At 36.2% G+C, this 5,458-nt stretch overlaps 1 pseudogene; it reads left to right on the forward strand.

Annotated features, from left to right (window-relative positions):
- LOC108765565 (uncharacterized) lies at positions 1-2,154 on the forward strand (annotated as a pseudogene).
- Positions 2,155-5,458: the final 3,304 nt, after the last annotated feature.

Below are 5,458 nucleotides of genomic sequence, written 5' to 3' on the forward strand. Positions count from 1 at the left end.
ATGCACTTTGAGGGTCAACATGTACACAAGGTACCTATAATTTTCTTATCGCGTGTCAATTTAGGAACACTGACATACTGAGATCTTAATTTTATTATTGACAATGCGCATTAATGAATGAGCGACGTGAAAATTTGATCATCGATACATTTCATCATGAGGGATGTTTATATGAAGCTGAATAGTTTGTCCAAGATTTGAGGACAGAGGTATGCATTGCGAAACTAAATTAATCTAGGAAGCTTGTGAGAATAATCTTTAATTGTAAGTTTATTTGGTGATCAATTTTTTAAATTTTCATTCGTTAATTGAATTAATATTAATTTTGATGAATATGCCTTATATTATTATTAATTCTTTTTGCGCATTCTCATTAAAAGTTGTTGAAACTAATTATCTATTATTTTTTAACGTAGTTAGAAAGTAGGAAACGTAAAATATCTTTTAATAAAAGACATTTGGCAGTTTGATTTACTTATAAAAATATTTTTATTATTTAAAAAATATTTTTAATTATTTTCTAATTTATATGTGATTAAAACTGCTAAATATTCTCTATTACAAGATATTTTCTAAAGATAACAACTGATTAGAGTTCCAGCATTTTTCCATGAAATATCTTACAGTTATATATATTATCAAGAAATATTAAATATCAAATATTAGCATCTTTTTAGCAGCTTTTCTGTGTAGCAAGATTTTTAACTGAACGGGACTTTACTTAACTCGAAGAACATAATACTACGCTTGCATAATTTGTGTACGAAACCCTCAATTAATGCCCGAAGCCCGAATGTGCATTTAGATATTAGTTAAGAATATTCCACGCGTTTGCAAGGCTGCTGCAACAAAGTGATTGATCAGTTGCGAATGCGGTGTTTATGCCTCGCGGTCCCCACCGACAATTACGGGTTTGAGGGATGCGTCGTGCCGATAGGTAGGCAAGGTAAGGAATTCGTCCTTCCTAGAAGGAAGATCCCGAGGATGACGAGAGGAATGGCAGTGCCGGGGCTATTGTCCAGTGAAAGAATCGAAGAAGCGTCGGTGGAATGAACCGAGGATGAAGTGAAGGAGGTGGAGAAGGAAGATGGGGGGCATCACCCCCGGGCATGGTATAAATCGCTATGGACAGACAGCATGTTCGACTAATTACAGATCCCTGATTACCGACGGGCGCGACCGCGGCCGCCTAATAAAGAGAAAATAAATTAATAAACCTCTAATATCGTGGCCGGCCGATCTTGCCTGTGGTCTTGGATAAAAAAAAAGAAGTGTTTATTAATTTATTGTGATCGAGGCGCGATAAAAACCGTGGCCATATAGGCACGTCTTCGGATCAAAGGATTCGAAAATGTTCCTCGCATTGCGACGGCTGGAACCGGATCCGCCTTCGTAAACCCTTCTCTTCTGTCTATGTTAATGCGACTTCATCATATCGTCACATACCGAAAATTTATTCCTCCTTCTTACATTAATGTCAAGAATCGTGTCCCCATGCATTATTAAATTTATGTTCCATATTCAACATTTTTACCTGCACTTAGCAGAATTTTTCCTAAAATAGAAAATAATATATATACATCATTTATACGTTTATTAAACATTTATTAACTTTGCAAAAGAAATAGAGATAAATATATGCATAGCCTTTTCGAGAATTTAATCTAAAATAGAATCTCGAAACGCAAAGTAATTTCACATTATGGTTTAAAAGGCCAAAATATCTCCCACGCGGAGTACATAAATTATCTTGCCTAGTAGAAAGGTTAATTAAGCACACAAGATTTATCTCTGATTTCTCGACCGGCACATCTCAATTTACCTAAGTTTCGAATTAGCAAATAGACTAACGTTCCTAGTAATCTTCTACGCCGAAGGTTAAAGAAACCATTAAAGAAATCGTCGACGAGAATTGGACTGCCGCACGTATCGAATGGGCGGTGATAATGCGGTGGGAAAGAGAGAGCTGTTGACTCGAAGGAGGAGATAAGGAGAGATAGCGGAACACGGTGAACTTCCGCGTGGGCCTGTCTTGGGCCCGCAAAATGGCGGTGACAGAGGCGTTTGTCCGTTGCGGCGACCTCGGAAGGATTTATATTCACGGCAGCGAAGATTCAACCGGAGTTACCCAACAAGGCAGCCGAGACCCCCTAATGAACTGTGGCAAAACCGGGCCCCGGGTGCGCCAGCGGGGGCGTTTTCACGGGCAATTAATGCGGCCTTAAAGGGACCGCGCGAAACGCCCCCGCGAAACGAACTAGAGCTATCTCGATTAAATCGAATCCGTCATTTCTACACGTCCAATCGTCATGAATCAACACACGCTCACGAAAAAAATAGATATAAAACATCTAAATATTAGAAATATAATTATAAAATTGTTTCACATTGTTTTATTTTGTTTCACATTGTTTTATATTGTTTTATATTGTTTTATAATGTTTTATTACTTTTATTATTACTTTTAAATTATATAACAATGCAAACGAATGCAAGAAAAAAATATTCGATTTTATAATATCTGGGGGGGTAGCATGAAGTTGGCCCCCCAAAATTTTAATTACGTATAACTTTGGAATTAAAGGTGAGCAAACGAAAATTCCGACGGAGCAATCGTGAACAAACGATGAGCAAACGAACGCAAGAAAAAAATATTCGATTTTATAATATTGGGGGGGAGCGAGAAGTTGGCCCCGAAATCGGAGAACATTTAAAATTTCGGTAACATTTCTGTTCGCCATATTGGTTCAACCATTTTGAATTTCGAAATTTTTATCACGATTTTGGAACGAGCGGCCCCTAAAATCCTCGAATACGAAGCCACATCGAAATCGGCGTACTCCAACATCCCTTTGAATAAAGGTTTCAAAGAAACGTGACACGCCAATTTTAATATAGGAATAGTCATAGCGGAAATAAATGCAACAGCTTTCTCAGAAAATTTGATTTAATAATTAGTAAATGTAATATCATATTACACTTATTTCTACACGGCGAAAATTTAAATCAAATTAGGAGAATTCCATATTTATACTTTTCATATTTTCTATTTAAGATAAGTGCAAATGTCAAATTAAAATCAATATTTTATTCTATAAAAAGTAAAATTCAAAACTTAATGCCACAGTAATTAACATTTATAATTACAAGACAGTTATATTTTTACTTGTTTTACTTACCAGATTTGCGCCATTAATTTGCCTGATGATTCTAACCGGAGTATCTTCATGAAGCTAAAAAAAATAAAACACAACATTTAGCAACGGCGAATAGCTACAGCACTCGGACAGGATGTAACGCGCAATTCATTATACGTAAAACCTTAACGACTTTATTAGGACAAGATCGTTAGTGTTTAATTACATTATCGCAGAAGTATTATTAGATTACTGTCCAAATGAAATGTGACTCGATTCCTTAATAAGCGGATGTAATCGGCGTGCTGGTGGCACAGCGTATCTCAAAGGCACCGATATCGGATCGTTAGCGGATCGGAAACGCGTATGTTCTTAACGATTGAGCGAATATCGAAGTTGTCGCGGATGAAAAGCGCAGAAAGGAGACCTCGCGAAATCGAGATCGCGGCGGCAATATTAATAGTCGGCCGTGGCGACGCGACGAGGCCGCAACAAATTTCTTATGGGCGATGTAAATCGACCCATAAGTCGGGATAGTTACACTGTTTAGCCAATTAGCGGAATGCGACCGGTTTTCAGGCGCACGAAGAAATAGGGTGATCTTCTCAGCGGGATTATAGCCGAGCGGATGAACCAAATGGGCATCTGTAGTTTTAGGGCCGGTCGTATCAATGGGATAAAGAGCGGATTTGATCGATTACGGTCAAGTAGATTAAGAAACCATCACTTTAAAAGACACCTGTACCTAATATAAAATCAAACTTGATCATGCAGTAATCTGATCGGTGTCTTGAAAAGTATAGAAATTGATTGTCACTTTGAATATAAGTATGGAGGATAATTTAAATTGATGCATACTTATTTTGCATTCAAATAAAAATTTATGTGAAGTAAATTAACTGCAGAATTAATTTTCTACAATATTCATTGAATTATGCTGAAAATGTGAAGAAAGTCTTCAAAAAGAAAAAATTTTTGAAGGCATTCGATTACCTATGTCCTTCTAAGATTGACGATTTGTTTATTAGATTCACTCAATTGTATTCTTTATGCTACATCTACAAGTTTGCATAATTGTTATTAAAATAAATTTAGTAATTATTTTTTAATATTTTTTTATATTTTTTTTATATCATTATGACTCCTCGAAATTAATTAATGCCTTTTAATAAACGTATATTTAAAAAAATATTTTAAATTTTAATAAAATCATTTATTCAAATAGTATCAACTATAAATATAAATATATAATTATTTGATACAAAAACTAGTAATCTGATTTAATTTTTTTTTATTAGATAAGCATTTATTTACTGTAAATAAATGTTTAGTTGGCATTATTCAAATAAGTAATTATTAAAATTTAGTACATTTTTTCTCAGACCCAATATAAATAATTAACTGTATTACAGATTTTAGCATCAAATGTGGAGAGTCAATATAGCGGAAAAATAAGAATTGCCAGTATTATAAGCGAGCAAGGGAGCCTACCCTAACTGCCTAATTTGCGTGAATAGCGAAAGATTGTTAAGCGGCACACGGTGGGTAGCCGGAAAAATTACGATCCTCGCGCAATCCACTCGAAGGCCAGGCCGTTACTTTTGTTCAATATTATTATTGCTCCGAGAACGTTTCCAGAGGGACGTTTGCCATGAAACGCTCTGTTCGCGACGGATAATAGCGCTGACCTTGTCGATTCCGAGCGCAGTTTTAGCACGGCGATTGAATAAACGTGGAATAAAGGTGTCATAACACAAGGCAATAATGCCAGGACACCGACGTTTCATTCTGGGCGAACTTATCGGTGCTGTTTTCCACTGCGGGCTGCCTCGTTCGCGCGCGAATTACGACAGTCGTACATTGAGCGAGTGTCGCGAAAAAAATGCGGCTGCTGTGTTGGGAAATGGAACTCAGAGAGACGCGAGTAAAGCCGCTATTTCAAGATGAAATCGCATACCAGGTCGCGGACACTGACAGAAGCGGTATGGCATCGTATAAAGCTTCTTTAGGTCTCTCGTATGAATCCTTTATTATATGTAAGCGATGCAAGAAGAATTTTAACAAGTTTGTCAAAATATTTTATGTCACTATTCCGCATCTGTCCTAAATTCTCTTGTCCCTGCAAACTAAATGATACATTCGGAGTTCTCTTTAGAAAAATTGAGAACACTTCGCTTCAATAATGTTGATTTTCTTACTCTCTAGAAATGAGTAATTCTAAATTATTCAACAAAATCTGTTTTATAAAAGGTTGACATATATTTATATATTTATATATGTATACGTTTAAGACGTTCAGCCGCGCATGGTTAAGACCGCGC

This window comes from Trachymyrmex cornetzi, unplaced genomic scaffold, assembly GCF_001594075.2.
Source record: "Trachymyrmex cornetzi isolate Tcor2-1 unplaced genomic scaffold, Tcor1.1 scaffold5, whole genome shotgun sequence".
NCBI classification, from domain to species: Eukaryota; Metazoa; Arthropoda; class Insecta; order Hymenoptera; family Formicidae; genus Trachymyrmex; species Trachymyrmex cornetzi.